Source organism: Amborella trichopoda, chromosome 12 (assembly GCF_054954075.1).
Source record: "Amborella trichopoda isolate Santa Cruz 75 chromosome 12, AtrichopodaSantaCruz75HAP2 v2.0, whole genome shotgun sequence".
NCBI lineage: Eukaryota > Viridiplantae > Streptophyta > Magnoliopsida > Amborellales > Amborellaceae > Amborella > Amborella trichopoda.
The window spans coordinates 4,935,840-4,952,610 of NC_142347.1; the positions used below are offsets into that span (position 1 = coordinate 4,935,840).

At 39.3% G+C, this 16,771-nt stretch overlaps 1 pseudogene across 1 annotated transcript; it reads right to left on the reverse strand.

Moving 5' to 3' along the window:
• Positions 1–332: 332 nt before the first annotated feature.
• LOC148779385 (ABC transporter G family member 39-like) lies at positions 333–16,428 on the reverse strand (annotated as a pseudogene). The gene is made up of 23 exons (XR_016046181.1): positions 16,270–16,428; positions 15,685–15,775; positions 9,263–9,410; positions 9,064–9,184; positions 8,516–8,604; positions 8,351–8,435; positions 7,939–8,256; positions 7,797–7,850; positions 7,534–7,665; positions 5,681–6,043; positions 5,170–5,486; positions 4,854–5,014; positions 4,598–4,716; positions 4,359–4,503; positions 4,157–4,255; positions 3,919–4,028; positions 3,440–3,772; positions 2,663–2,952; positions 2,314–2,449; positions 1,964–2,191; positions 1,495–1,666; positions 1,143–1,397; positions 333–791 (listed from the first exon to the last, which is right to left on the reverse strand). The product of XR_016046181.1 is annotated as an ABC transporter G family member 39-like (transcript).
• Positions 16,429–16,771: the final 343 nt, after the last annotated feature.

Genomic DNA, 16,771 nt, shown 5'->3' on the forward strand with positions numbered 1-16,771 from the left:
TTTGCCATGGTTTTAGAACACTGGGTGAATTGATGATGTTTTGCAAACTTTTATAGAAAAGGAATCCTCCTGGGCAGGTGTCTTGCGACGACGGGTGTACTCTACTCTACCGTGGGAGTCGACTATGAACTCCAACACAAAATATTTCGGTCATTTCTTTTCTATGATATTGTTTATTGCTATTGTCTGGTGGTAATTTTCTTTGTCAACACCAAATAGGAATTTTATGTTCTTAAGAATGCAGGTTGAGACATTTAAAGAAGGGGAGTGATTTTATGTCACCGTATCATTATAATATAATGAAACCAAGCACAAAGGAAACGAGATCTTGATCAAGTACACAAAAATTCAATCATATTTCATTGAATTGAGATGGGACATTGCAAGCCAAAATACACCTGACTTTATATCAAGGGAGAAAAATGGATAAATACATGCGAGAAAATTGTGAATACACTCACTTCCAGAATGAAAGGGAGAAGAAAGGAAACAATAAAGTGAATGAGAGGATCATGAAACATTCATCTAGCTTGGAAATTAAGGGTGCGAATGGATAAGGCAAAGACAAGGGCGAAGAGGATGGCATAGCCACCAACAACACAGGCAACCCAAGGCAGCATGTCATAATCAAATCCATATGAAGCATTGAGGAAGTCGCGTAGCGGTACGGGGTTGCCCTCGGCCGTGAGCAACTGCTTTGTCACATTTCCAAACTGAGACACCATCAAACCGTAAAGTGTCCAGGCGACAGGACACCCCCAGTAGTACCACCTCCACCAGCCGGGGATGCTCTGCAAACATGGGAATGGCCATGAAGTTCTCACAAATGATCTATACATTGTTATGGAAGTTGTTATCTCTATTTTGCTAATGTCATAGCATTTGACCTTTGTTTTTTATAAGTTAATTGGAAAGAACTTAGAATTTAGACTTCATTCGACATAAGTTTAATGAAAGTAATAAAGAGCCATACAAGGAAGGCTTATGTGGTCCTCTAATGGAGCTAACCTATACAACATGATATTTTGAAGGAAAAAACATAGTTATGTTGGCTGGATTGGAATCCTAGTTTCAAGAAAATATGAAGCAATTATATTTTAAATTAAATAACCAGGAAAACGAAAGATGTGTAATTCACTTACAGTGCGTGGGAGCAAGAAGCCAGTGAAGAGCATCCATACACCATAGAATGCAGAAGAAAGAATGGAGGCAAAAGTAGCATTGGGAGTTAAGGCCACAGTCATCATCCCGTAATATGTGTAGTAGAGGAAGGTAAAGAACATGAAGAAGAAAAACCACAAGAACTTTGCCAAAGTGAACTCGAATCCGATCATACAGTACACCACCACCCCATATACAGCTGTTTGTACAAACACATAAGGCAGTTCCACCAAAACCTACAAACACAATTTCACTTTCATTGCCATTGCCATCAAAAGATATACCTGTATTTTCTTTTTATCAAAGTTGTGAGTTGTTGAATTTGTTTCATACCTGAGCCAAGGCATATGGAAGGGCTGAGAACATCCCAGCTGCTCTCTCCCTATAGAATACACTTCTCTCTATGTCGACCACTGGCTGAACTGAAGATGCATTATTCACCCCGAGGAAGAGAACCGCAGAGAACATGGAACCCATCGCATTGAGGAAGTCTTGTTGCTGCTCTCTATGTTTTGACCATTCGTGCAGCACAGTGAGGTTAGAACAACAGTGAGTTGGAATGCATGAAGTACTAGCATGGAAGGCAATATAAATATCTATCTTGAACATTCTTGGTTAGGTAGTTTAAGAAGACATTCTCAAGTGCTAGTTTTTATAGTTAAATTTTAAGAAAAAGCTTTGGAAAATTTGAGAAAAATGGAAGCATAAAGAAAATTGTTAAAAAAAAATTTGAAACTTGCGAGACAATTCAATCATAATTTTTTCTGTTGGACCAGAAATGGAGAAAGAAGAGAATGCTTACATCTTGCTTCCCATGTCCCAGAATATGCTGCCAAACAGGAGGGCGGCTACCAGGGTGAAGAAGAAGCGTACTGCATTGTATTGAGGGTTTCTCCAGTAGGACCAGTGTTGCTTCCAGAGGCAGGCCACAGCTTGCACCATGAATGGCTGTGAGAATTGGGTCTCGAAGTGTAGGTCTTGAGACCCTGGTGTTGGCTTGCTCAACTCCTCAATCAATGCCATATTCCTCCTACAATTATGGGGGAAGTAGTAATCTTAAGACGAAACACTAAAATTTCCCAAGGAGATCAAAAGGGAGGATCACGAGTGACTTCATCATAGAGACAGAGAAGAACTAAGGCAACTACTCACTCATATAGAGGAGAATTGGCATAAATGTTAGCGAAATCCGCCTGAAGTCCATTCTCAGAGGCTATGGAGGTGACCTCTAGCATCCAAGTTGCAGGATTATATCCTGAGGTTATCTCGGGGACACCTTCGATTGATTGGCAGTAGTCGGTGAGTTGTTGTGAGTTCGTCCCCAATGGGCCTGCGTAGATAACTTGTCCTCCTCGTTTCATCAAGAAGAGCTGAGAACATGAAAATTTGTTTGTAGGATTACATAGGAACGAATGGATAGAACATATTAAAGGCAGAATTCCTAAAACTAAGTATTTGTTTGTGTGCGTGTGCGCGCACACGCGTGAGAGAGTACATACCTCATCAAAGGACTCAAATATGTCAATGCTAGGTTGGTGTATGGTGCAGACCACGGTGCGGCCTGTGTCCACTGTATTTCTTACAGTCCTCATGACAATGGCGGCTGCTCTAGCATCGAGCCCCGAGGTAGGCTCGTCCATGAAGATGATGGAGGGGTTGGCAATGAGCTCGAACCCCAATTGTCAGTCTCTTCCTTTGCTCTGTGGAGAGGCCATTGACCCCTGGCACGCCCACTAGAGCCTCCCTCAGGTTGTTCAGCTCCACCAGCTCCATTACCTCCTCGACAAAGGCCTGGGTATCACAATGATAAATTTCTAGTTACTTAGACAAAGCTCCATTTTTTATAAGAAAATACAACTCCGTAAAAGAAACTAGAATTTGACCCTTTATTGTAGAAATATTTAGAGATTTTGTACCAGGATTAATTTCACTGCCCAAAATTAAGTTGAGGGAAAGGCCAATAGCTAATTTAGCATAGATCCCAGTTAGATATTTTCTGTCCAATATAGTTTGGAAGATATGGAGTTGATTGAGGAAAAATTTCGAGCACTATAGTCTTTCTTGTGTTGGACCATTGAACAATCCTAGATGCTTTAAATGGAGAGACAAAACTCTTAATACTTATTCCTAAGGGTGCAATAATCGAATTTGTTCTACATTGGTGTGCTTTGCTTGGTGGTTAGGATATTAGGGGCTGCAACACATTGTCCAAGGTTCAAATCCCATTGCCGAACTTCCAAAAACAAGACAATCAAACTTGGAATTTGAGGAGTGTAACCTTTTGAGTGTGCGATTGGACATCAGCTGGGAGTCGCAACCAGGCAGAGAAGAGGAGCGACTCATGGACAGTGAGATTAGGGGAGTGAATATCATTCTGCTCACAGTAACCAGAAATACGGGCAAAGGTCTCTTGCTTCTTTGAGTAGCCAGAGATGGAAATGGATCCTTCACTGTAGCCACCAGTCTTATGCCCGGCAAGGACATCCATGAGTGTTGTTTTCCCTGCTCCACTCACACCCATCAGGCATGTCAGCACGCCTGGCCGGAAGCTTCCGCTCACCCCTTGCAACAATTGCAATCGGTCTTGTTCTTCCCCATGAGCCTTCATTTCCTGCACACCTAGGCCTTTCAGTTCACTATCTTTTTTTTGGGGGCTATCGACATAATTATCATCAGGATCATTTTAGTATCCACTATTAACTGCTACTACTTCTACCACTACTACTAGTAAATTGGGTCAAGAAGATCTTGACATACGGCCGGCATGTCGACAAAGTACTTGATCTCCTTGAAGGCCAACGCAAGCAGTTTGAATGGTAGCACCATTCCTTTCTTCTCTTTCATTCCATTTGTTGTAGTAGAGTCTCCTACAAGGAGAGAAACACATGACAAAGAGTGAGACCTTTTAAATTTTTCTGGGTAAGTAATAGGATCTAAACTACACTTTCAATGTTGAGAAAACGAGCCAATCTCCCTCTATGACTTCTCTACTTACCAAATACTTTTCCATTCAGATGTCCATTGACCTTAATTTGGTCTTCATGCTTCCCCTCTGATGTATCCTCTGTGATAGATGCCTGAGGCTTCCCAAGAGCTGCATAATGAAACAATTTACGTTTTTTTCCCATTAACTTCTTTTCATTTCGATCAATTAACAGTAGAAACAACAAAAGGTGAAATTGAAATGTTGTACTCACGGTCAAGATACTTTAAAGCTAAGGTGTAAAGGATGTTGAAGAGGACATTGTAACCCATGAGAGCCCCAATCCCAATCCAATACCAATTTGCTTCAGTGAAAATCCCTCGAATCTTCAAGAGTAGCTGGCCTATGTGGACACCATTCTATTGCACATGTACAAGATAGTCAGCTACTTCCTCCATGCACTCTTTTATCCTAATCTACATGAACCAAAAAAGTTTTAAAGGGATTTTTTGCGTATTTCATGTTAACATGTATCCATCTATTTGATAGGAACTCATTTACAGCCACAGCATTTTGAGCATACATGAGAGGAGAAGACCAGTATCCCCATTTCCACCAGCTGTAGATGTCCTCTGCCAAAATTTGGATAATAATTTATTTATAATGGTGTGCATACTTTTGTAATATAAACTAAAGCAAAATAGCGCAGAGACAGTTACAATATGAACATTGTACATAATCAAATGTTACTACATCCATGATACATTACCTCTTGAGACAATGAAGCCTCCCAAGACAAATATCACCAATAGCGCAAATGCTCCAAATGTGTTCGAAATGATTTGGTTTCGACCTAGTGCCCCGATAAAGCGGAAGAGAGACAAAGACATCTGATGCAGGTTGAATAGCAAAAAGAATTGCCTAAAGAATCTGAAAACAGGAAAACCATAGGCAATTCATTGTCAATTCTAACATTACAATTAACAAAAGAAAGACAAAAAGAGCAAACAAAATTCACAAGATTAATTTAAATTAAAAAAAATAAAATTCATGAGCTTTGGTAGGGCAAAGGAGGATGAATTAACCTGCTCGGGTTCGGTGCTAATCCAACTGAGTAATAGGTTATAGCTACCCATACGAAGGACTCCAGTAAAGAGATGGGTATCCTCATGAGAAATGTGGGGAGAGTATAGGCCCAAGCAGGGAAGAACTTTGCATCTCTTTGCTTGTAAAAAACAGGCAGCTTCACTATCATCATTTGCAATTCTGCTAGACCATTAAACATCGCGTTCACGAGCCCAAAGAACAAAACTCCCATGTACTTGGACCCATCCCATATGGTCTTGTTTCCCATCTCTGTGCGGAGGAAGACTGTCGTAGTCATGGTAGCGACAATGGCTATCTGTGAAGAGCAATACAAGGTCCATCAAATGAATCATTTTCATAGATAAACCGTATGATTCACCAACTCTTTCATTCAATATCAAGGGAAAGAGAGAGAAACCATTAGTATCCTCTCTCTGTTTCTCTATCTGTCCTCCTATATATCTATCTAAAATGAAACCAGAGGAAGAACATAAGAGTGAATGGTTGGACCTGAATAGCTTTGAAGATGAAGATGAAGGCACTTCTCTTCATAAGGAGCACTTCTCTATCAAAGCAAGCCTTGAAGAGCTCCATCTTGGTTAGGCCGTACTTGTTTCTAACTAGGGCGGCAGGGTGGCACTTGGACTTGTTATAGGGCACCGAGAGACCAGATTGCATCTCCCTGCCGACATGGAAGGACTGGAATGCATCTGCAAATTCTTGTACTGGGATATATCTGTAGCGTTGATTCTTGTCGAACCAGTATTGTTCTTGATCCTTCCTTGATGTCACTTGTGAGAGAGAGAGAGAGAGAGAGAGAGAGGACCTCTTGCAAGAAATGAGAGTGACAGAAGATATTGGAATTACACTGATTCAAAATTTTCTAGGTGTCCTACAGTCCAGTTTTTTGTTATTAAGGTATTGTTCAGTGTTCAAAAATTCAGCTGAGTACACGGTTAAAGCTCAGGGTAATTGAGAAAATAAAAAATATGATATTTTTATTCGATAGTGAATCCATGTATAAATCCTGTTTGTGTGATTTGGATGTATGACAATGATCTGTGAGTTTTTCTTGCTCGATTTTCATATTTTCTAGGAATTTGGCTGAAGTCCAGGGGGTCAAGGTGGCTAGGCACAACAACATAATGTCTTTAGTTCTGTTCATGCCACAAGTAGGGGATCCCTTCCCCACTGAACTACCCAACAAGAAAGGTTTTATATATATATATATTTTTTTGAATTATTCTGAATGTCTTAAATTTTAAATGAATATTTCTATGTCCCTGTTTTATATATATATTTTAGATTATTTTGAATTTTTATATTGTTTTTAGTTTAGTTTGAGTTTTTCCCTATTTTTATTTTCTTTTTTTTTGGGTTTTTTAAGGGCTCTTTTATCTGTGTGCACTACTTACACGTGTTCACTTGGACTCACTTGAGTAATTCGGCTTCGGCTGTAGCAATAGCCAATTCCGGGGCCCATGCCGAGTTCCAAAATATTGGAACTCTTTAGGTTCACAAAGTGTTGAATCATGGATACTCATCTCTATAGTAAAAGTAGATTAACCACTGGATAAAGTTTTATGTTTAAAAGCAAAATTAGCTGAGTTGAAAGCTATGAGAATCATTCACGGTTCATTTGCCATGTTTACCGTAAGGCTAATTTGGTGGTCGATGTTCTTGTAAAAAAGGTTACAGTTTTTGCGGAGGCCACCATTTGGCGCTCTAAGCCTCCAAATGTTTTTAACCTTCCTTTATTTCATGACACAATTATCTTATTGTAGGGTTATAAGATAGTACGATATAATTTTTTCTATCTTTTATTAATGAAAAATGGATAGCGGGCTTTCTTCCTGATTTACCCAAACAAAATAAAAGTCATGACTCGTAGAAAGACTATAGTGTCTGTAATTAGTTTCGTTGGCTTCTAAGACACATCCTTGGTTTCTCAATCCCTGTAGTGCAAGATTCTATATTGAAAGTCATTCTATATGTAGACTGTAAACTCTTAGACGGATACAGAAGGTTGCCTTAACAATAAGACGGGTTAAGTGAGAATGAGAGGCAATTGAAACTCTTGCAGTAAGAGAGAGAGGTTTTACCTCCTGCAAGAAATCGGCCACTCCTTTCCTTTCGGGACATCGGAATCCCATCATGTGGAAGAAGTCGAGAATTGATTCTCTCGGTCCATGGTACACAACCTGTCCCTCACAGAGAAGGATGATGTCGTCAAAGAGATCATAAGTCTCCGGTGCCGGTTGCAAGAGAGACGCAACAAGGCTTCCAGAGAAGACATGAACAAATTGTCGGAGGCAGTTTACGATTTGGAAAGTGGTGGAGGAGTCGAGCCCTGTGGATATCTAGTCCATTAACAGAGCAGTCGAGGGCCCTACCATCATCTCTCCTGTCGTGACGCGTTTCTTCTGACCGCCTGATATCCCCCTCCTCATGTCGTCCCCGACCATGGTCTCCGAGCACACCTCCAGCCCAAGCAGCTGCACACACTTCCTAACTTAATTTTCTCACTAAAACATCTCATTCTCTTTAACATATCCCAAATATGCTATTCTAAATTTGAGTTGGAGGGAGAAAGGGAGAGGAGAGTGTCTTATTTGGGGTGCCAAACCTTAAGTATATAGTCGGTCAGGATGCTTGATTTTTGTCCTTCCAATGCAATTGCCTACAAAAGGAGAAGAAACAGTGGGTGAATTGAGACTGCTAATACCATGACTTCTTTCTGGGTTAGGTCTGTTTCATTGCTATGTTACCTTCATGAAAAAATCAATATCAGGGTCTGGTTTTATGGACTGATCCTTATCTCTCCTTGAAAGCTCCGCAAGAACGGCTACAAAAACCAGTGGCTTTTATGCAGAGCATTCCAACAAAATCAGCAGCAAAAAATAGAGTTTGTTAGAGAGAGACGAACCATATCTGTTTCCTAGTCCTTGGCATCGAGCAGAGAAATCCATGGTCTCTCGGACTGTCATCTCTCCAATGTGCTGATCATTTTGGCTGATGTACACCGACGTCCTCTGCGGCACAAACTCCCTCATACTGTGCCCATTGTACGTCACCTTGCCCGAAACCTGTCAAAACACACCCAAAGAACTGAAGTTTCTCTCTTTTTCTCTCTAAAAAGTGCCAGTTTTGGAGATGAAATTGTAGGAAGAGTGAACCCACCTTGAAGCTTTTGTCCAATTTTCCTGCGAGAGCCAAGAGGAGGGTGGTCTTTCCAGCCCCTGGAGGGCCTAGTAGCAGGGTCATCCTGTCATCACACCAACACACATTGTTTGAGAGAGAGAGAGAGAGGGAGAAAGAGAGAGAGAAGTAGTTTTGTCTATCCACCTTCCGAGTTTTATCACGCCGGTAATTCCCTTGAGAATTGTTACGGGCTTCTTCTTGCTCTTGAGCAACTTCAGGAAACTCATAAAGCTCTGCCAACAACATGTCTCTCTTTAGTGAATATGAAATTGAAAGCACAGGTATTGCAGAAAGTTGTATGTTTTCTTACGTGATTCCAATGGTTTTTTTGGTCACGATTGTTCGAAGTGAGACCATTCGAGGATATCATAATTACTCCTAGTTATTAGATGTCAATTTGGATGTCATATATTTTTTTTTTTTAACTTGAAGTCTAGTCCAAAACACGCTTATAATCACTGCATTTAAAATCTGACATATGAGAGTGATTCTGACCTCTTTGTATTAAAAATATATGGTCGCTTTATATACTTTTTCTTTTCAATTATTAAGGCCATTATAGGTCTCTCAAGAGAACAATTTAAGAATTCAAGGATTTTTAAGTTCGAATGTATTTTCTCTGTATATTTCTTTTCAAATATAGTAGTTGCTGTAGGATCCCAATACAATCATGTAGTAGAGAGAGTAGGCACCTCAAGGGTGTTAAGGGTGGCATTGAGGAGAGTGGGCAAAGCCCTCCCTCCCAAGTAAGCCTCTGCATCCACCCTGAGTTGCTCATATCTGATCTCAACCTCCGGCAATGTTATATTCACTCTGCAAAGCCAAAGCCAAAGCCAACCACCATTAGATAGGAAGAGCAAACATGTGTGAGATATAGATATATATATATACCTGTCTATGCGCTCGCCGAGCTTCTTGACGAAGATTTTATTATCCTGCTGGTTTGTACCTTTATTCTGAACTATGCAACTGACTCTCTCTCTCCATTCATTTTTTGAGTCAAATCTTGTGCTCAATGTGAGTGATAATTGGCCACATGCTGTTGAATATGCAGCAATGTTTCACATACTGTTTTTTTTTTTTTTTTGATATTATTACTGTGCCATTGGCTTGCTTAGAATGTTATTGGTTTGCAGAAGTAGATCAAGCATCATTTGATCTCATTTCGAGTCAAATCTTGATGCTCAATGTGTGTGATAATTGGCCATATGCTGCTGAATATTTAGTAGCGTTTAACACACTATTCTTTTTGATTTTGATATATTATGTTGTTATAAGATTGCTTAGAATGTCATTGGTTTGCAGAAGTAGATCAAGCTCTATTTGTTGTTATTTTGAGTTGCTGAATGTGAGTGATTTGTCCATATGCTACTGAATATGCAGTAATGTTTAACACACTATTTTTTATCTGATTTTGATATCATTATGATGTTATTGGCTTGCTTAGAGTGTCATTGGTTTGTGGAAGTAGATCAAGCATCATTTGATCTCATTTTGAGTCAAATCTTGGTGCTCATTGTGTGTAATAATTGGACATATGCTGATGAATATGCATCAGTGTTTAACACACTATTTTTTATCTGATTTTGATATCATTATGATGTTATTGACTTGTTAAGAATTTTATTGGTTTGCAGAAGTAGATCAAGCACCATTTGATCTCATTTTGGTCATATGTTGCTGAATATGTAGCACAATGTTTAACAAATTGGTTTTTATCTGATTTTGATATCATTATGATGTCATTGGCTTGCTTAGAATATTGTTGGTTTGCAGAAATAGATAGAGCATAATTTGATCTCATTTTGAGTAAAATCTTGGTGCTAAATGCATGTGATAATTGGTCATATGCCATTGAATATGCAGAAGTGCTTAACACACTATTTTGTTATCTGATTTTGATGTCATTGGCTAGCTTAGACTGTCATTGGTTTGCAGAAGTAGCTCAAACATCATTTGATCTCATTTTTTGAGCCAAATATTGGTGCTAAATGCGTGTGATAATTAGTCATATGCTGTTGAATATGCAGCAGTATTTAACACATTGTTTTTATTTGATTTTGATATCATTATGATGTTATTGGCTTGTTTAGAATGTCATTGGTTTGCAGAAGTAGAGCAAGCATCCTTTGATCTTATTTTGAGTCAAATCTTGGTGCTAAATGCATGTGGTAATTGGTCATATGTTGCTGAATATGCTGCAGTGTTTAACACACTATTTGTTATCTGATTTTGATATCATTTTGATATCATTATGATGTCATTGGCTTACTTAGAATGTCATTGGTTTGCATAAGTGGATCAAACATCATTTGATCTCATTATTTGAGTCAAATCCTAAATGCATGAGATAATTGGTCATATGCTGCTGAATATGTAGCAGTGTTTAACACACCTATTTTTTGTCTGATTTTGATATCATTATCTGCTCCACTAATGTGAAACTATAGCTATAGAAATAAGAAATGGGATTAGAACTGTTTGCCTTTCCCATACATTGATATAAATCTGTAGACACCCTATTTTTAAAATTGACAAAATTCCATGATTTTCCTAATCTTAGAAAAACCTAGGACCACACTATTTTAGAAGGCCCCTAAACCATAGACCACCATAATCCATGGTCCCAATCCTATGATCCACACCTAGCAAATCTCATAGTTTTTAGTAGTTAGTCATCTACACCTAGTAAATCCCATAGTTTTTAGAAGTTATCCATTCCACACCCATGGTTTTAGTAGTTATCCATTCTACACCTAAAAATCTCATAGTTCTTAATAGTTATCTAATCTACATCCCTATTAGGTTTATAAGAAAAGGAAACTAGCGTGCTAAGGGGGAGAGAAAGGGAAGAGATGGGAGAGAGAGGTGGGATATGGGAGGCTAAAAAATCTAGAGAGAGAAAGAAACTAGAAAAAAGAAATCTTAGAGAGAGAGAGCTCAGAGAAAAAGAAAGAGAGGGAGAGAGAGAAAGATAGAGAGCCCAGAGAGAGAAAAAGCCAGTTAGCAAACCTAAGACCTAAGAAAACCCTAGCTCTAAGCCACCCTTAGATGAAGAAATCCAACCAAGCTAAGGCTTGGTCAAAACTTGAAGAGAGACAAAAGAGGACACACGGCATAAACTCAGCCGGTCTTGATATGGGCAAGGTTTTAAAGCCTCTGGTTTGCAGGGCCAACTGGCCTGGCCAGGTATTTTCTCATTCCTTTTTTCTTTTATTTTTTTAGTTATTTTGTTACATCTAGGATTTTATGTTTATTTTATTCTTTCCTGCTTTTTGGATTGATGCTGACTCTGCCAATGATTTGAGAGCGGATCTACTCATTTCTGAGTAGATCTAGCCACAAACCAGAATTTGATTTTCCCCACTCTCTATCGCTTTTTTAAAATCAGTTTGTAGTACGGATCTGCTGGATCTTCCTATGAAGACTATCTGATTTGCACTGTAAACAAAATAGTTAACATGGTACTATGAACGGTTATCATTGTAGATACATTGTAACAAATTTATATATGAATGGTCAATTGTCCATATGCCTTGTGCATAAGTGGTGCTATCACTCCATAAGATTTAATATTTCTTAATTGTCCATATGCCTTGTTTTTGTTACCTTTTTCCATTAGTATTTCTTTTCATTATTTATTCATTTATTATTATATTTGTTTGTAAGTAGAAAAAAAAGAAAAAAAGAAAGAGGATTACTCATTGAATTTTGTGATAAGAGCATGTTTATGTTTATGTGTCTGTTTCGTTTCTACTTCTAAAAAGTTGTTTTGGGTTCGTGATTATCTCTATTAAAAGAGGCTACTCAACTTCCTATTTTCTTCTCTCTCCACCTACTCCAACTTGTTAAGGGCTTGGATCTGTTCCAAATAATTTTCTTGTGTTTCGGGGGACTGCGTGTCTTTGTTTATGGCTAGAAATTTTCAGATTTCAATGTTTTCTATTTTATTTTCATCTCCTTGAACTTTTGTGAGTTTTAGACCGAGAGAAAGAGAGAGAAGGGCATAAATATTTTCTTTTGGGATTCTGACTTTAGTTTCCTTGTTTGTTTTAGTTTGTTGTTGTCTTCTTTTATTTCCTCGTAAGGTTTCCTTGTTGTTTATTCATTTTCTTTTATCTTGCTAAAAGAAGCAGAGTTTTTGATTAAGAGGTAGAGCTTTCTTTTTGGAGATATTCCATAGTTAACGCTTTGGGTTAATTGTTAACCGTTGGTATTCACGTTCAAAAACATTCTTTGGTCTCTTCTGCTTTAATCTTTTTTTGATATTCATGGAATAATTTTTCTTCTTTGGTATTCATGGCATAGTTCTTCATATCAATAATAGGTGACTTTAAGTTAAGTGGGATGAGGTGTGTGAGTTGTTAAGAGAACTTTGGGGAATAGATAGAAACTCTTTCCTTGAGAGGAGATTTACTTAGATAGCAACTAATCCCTTGAGAGGAAATTTATAAAAGAGTTAGCTAGAGATGGACAGGGAAGGGAGATTGAGAGAAAATAGGGAGAGAAAATGGGGAAGGGAGAGAAAAAGAGTGGGTGTTTGAGGCCATCTTTCTTATCCACTAAAAAAAAGGTATCTTTAGCTAGTTTTTAAAATAAAAAATCACTTTCCTAAAAAAAAAAAAAAATCAGCAAATGTTTTAGGCATCTTTGTCTAAAAAACAAAAGAAATCTTTTAAAGGCAATCTTGCTTTCAATTTTTTTTTTTTTTTTTTAAAGGCATTTCTCATATCTGAAAATTAGGCAAAATGCTATCTTGCTTTCAAAAAAAAAAAAAAAAAAAATTTGAGGCATTTTTCATTTTTGGAAAAGAAAAATTTGCTTTGCAAGATAGAAAAAACAACTTTTAAAGCTTCTTTGGTTTAAAAAAAAAAAAATCAATTTTGCTATAAAAGTTTTTTTTTGTATGTCATTTCATTTTCACAGAAAAATAAATAAATAAAGAATCTTCTCATAAAAAATAAAATTCAACTTTGGCCTCTCCCTCTTTCCAAAACAAGAAAAATTTTTGTCAAAAAAATAATAATTCTATTTTTCATTTATTTTCTTGTAATTCGATAGTTGCCACTACTTTCTATTTTCATTAAAAAATAAATAAATAAAATTCAGGGTCATCTGCACTCTCTATCTAATTGTGCCCTGATCGAGTCACCCTTGACTTGGGGCACGCTCAACTAGGCACGGGTTGTGTCTGGTTCCACTTTTATTAGTTGTATACCTTCTTGGGCGTTGCTTACCCGCACATCTGACTATGCATTTGGTCGGTCAAAAACCTGACCCGAAGCACACCTCACTTGGCACAATTTGTGCCAAGTGCTCACTCCTTTTTTTTTCTTGCATTGTGTGTTTTCCTGTTTGCTATTTTTCTTTTCACTTGCAAGATTCTTTACACACTCTTGCACACAACGGACTGGGGAAGCTCGGGAAACCAGCAAATTTTTTGAAAACTCCAAAAATCCTGCACTAACGGTCGTGAGGGAAAGATAGCATTGAGAGCCGAGGAGGTTGAGATTTATGTAACTTTAACTGTGAGCGCCCCTCCATAATCCCTAGCCTCAAAGCAACTCCACACATAGTAGGACTTGGTTGATTTCCATAACAGGAGGCCAGGACCTATGTGGGGACCTACTCAGCCTAATCGCATTTCAATAGTAAGGAACCCACTCAGACCGAGCTTACTTATAGTTTAAGGCATAGTTTTCGAGTGCATTGTTTGCATATCTCGATTGATTAGTCCTAGATCTTAGTCCGGATCCTCTTTAGTCCGAGCTGAAACTTTTTGTATCCAAGTCCAGTCTTGTAGCCAGCCTAGCCCAGGTCCGAACCAAAGCCCCCTTTTGGTAACACAACCTTGATCCCGTCCGGGTCCACACCCAGTTTGATTTTCAAAACCTTCTGGGTCTAACTCCAAACTTGTGCCTTGCTTGGCCCAAGTCCGAACCAGGTTTACACCTAGGTCCAAACCTAGGCCCCCTTTTGGTCAAAGCCAAGGCTCGTGCTTAACCTAACCTTCATCCAATTCAAGTCAACAACCGGTCTGTTAACCAACCCTCTAAGTTCAAATTCAAGCTTGTGGCTAGCCTAGTCCAAGTCCGAACCGGGTTCACGCCTAAGTTCAAACCTAGGTGCCTCCTCGGTCCGAGCCAAGACTCGTACCCATCTAGTTCAGATCTCAGTCTAGGTCCTAGCCTAGGTCTAAGTATAGAGATTCCTCTAGAACTAGACTAGGTTCATCTTAACTTAAGGTTCAAATTGAAACCATTCGAGTATAGCAAGATCCATCAAGTCTGGTCTTTTCTTAGGTCTAGATTCAAAGTTGTTCCTAGACTTAGACTGGGCTCACCTCTATTTGGGATTCAAACATAAGTCCATCCAGCCTAATCTAAGTCCATGCCCAAGCTAGGTCCAACCTTTCTAATCTAGCACAAGTTTAGGAGTTATGACCCAGGATCAAAGCAAAGCAAGGTCCAACCCTATGGTTTCAACCCAGTCTAGATCTAGAGAACCTAATCAGTCCGAGAGGCATCGTCATAGTGCTCCCTCGCAAATCCAAAGCACTCGTGCTAGTGAATCGAGTCTCAACCCATATGGAATCATATCTAGCCGTCCAAGCGCCCTCAGGGCAATCATTTGGAAGCCACGAGCCAACAGGTTAATAGTGCCGTAATACCCCGAACAGTCAAGAGGTTAGGCCAGGGGCAATCCTCCATGACATGGGGGTTAGCCTCAAATCTAGTTGGCACACCAAGAGTAAGACCCCGGTCTAGATGTATGAGTCAGTCAATCCCAGCTGGGTTAACCCTAATGTTCAATTAGCAGCCCAGCATTCTAGTCTTAGTAATCAGCCAGTTACATTCTAGTCTTAGTAATCAGTCAGTTAGGGGGCAAGTGGGTTCACACACAGCTAGAGAAAGTCTACCTAAGCAACCCAGCACCAGTAAAAGTCAAAATTTTGACCTAACTCGGTATCAAGACAATCATAAGGTGCATGTATTCTTTAAAGACCTGTTGAACCGAGGGTACACCATCAAATGTAGTCAATCCAAGCAGGTTAGGTCAGAAGCTCATGCTATAAACCATGCCAACTACTTGGCTCAAACCATGATAACCTTAGAGGTGCTAGCCTGCCAATTCAATCGAGTTATGACCTCCTTGCACTCTTTCAGTCCAGTGTTGGGGCAAGAGAATATCATAACCCTAGGGTTATATCATCCAGTCAAGGTCAAGGACAAGCGAACTTCACTGTCAAAGGTCAGAGGTCTAGTCATCATAGCAGCTTGAGTCGTCCATCCTAATCAAGTGGTTATTCTAACCTGCAGGCCTTCTTGCGGCCAAGTAGTGCAAACTCCGAGTAATGGGTCTGTTCTTACCCAATTCAATTCGAGTGAATCTGTAGGCCGACAACTGGCACAATAAGTTCAACATAGTCCTAAGGCTCAATCTTTGGGGCAACCCGCTACATGGGAAAGCCAGTCTATACAAGCCACATACCACAAATCCAGGTTCAACAGACCATGCAGCCGAGCAAGGTCACGGTTATAACAACGTCTCAATTCACCTACATGAAATGCCTCCAAGACTCTTTAGAGAAATGAGAATATGAGACTTCTCAGCTCCTAAAACCTATGTACAAGAAACTCTAGGACACCTAGAAGATCTACCAGTAACGTTTGTGATGCCACAATTCATAAACAAATTTTTTGGGAAAGAGGATTCTGAGGCACACATCAACACCTACTTATTAATGGTCCATATGTTGCGAGACTTACCCAACCAACTTAAGGTCATGTTTTCGCATGACTTATCAGAGGTTCCTTTGATGTGGCACCAAAGATTCATGAAGGATAACCCTCAAGCAACTCCTGACGAAATATTCAGGCGGGGCCAAGACCCATTACCCTTGGTGAGCTAACATCCACCAAATAAAAGTCGAACGAGTCTCCCTTTGAATTTATAACAAGATTCAGAGAGACCACTACACGAGTCGTCGAAACCCCACTCCCTAAATCTGTGAAGGTAAGAATGACATTAGAGAACATGACTTCAGAATATGTCATGTTCTTCAGCAATGGGGCGGTTCCTTACTCGTTTGACCTTATACTTGAGAAAGTAGCGCATTATGAACGGGCTAAGGAGGATGAGGCTATAGTCTTTGATAACTTGACTGGCGAAAGACCCTCTCAAGAAGGAGAGGTGAACATAATCAAGAAAAGCAACCCTTCTACAAACCATTCAAAAGAAAGGACTAAAACTTACTTTACGACATGGAGAATGCAGACTTCCACACCAAGGGAATTGACTCTCATTAATGAGCTTATGACCGATGTCATTAAGACGTTGCTTAAGGCAAGGCTCATAGAATTACCTGTAGTAGCCAAGATTCTTCCCTTCCATGGAGGC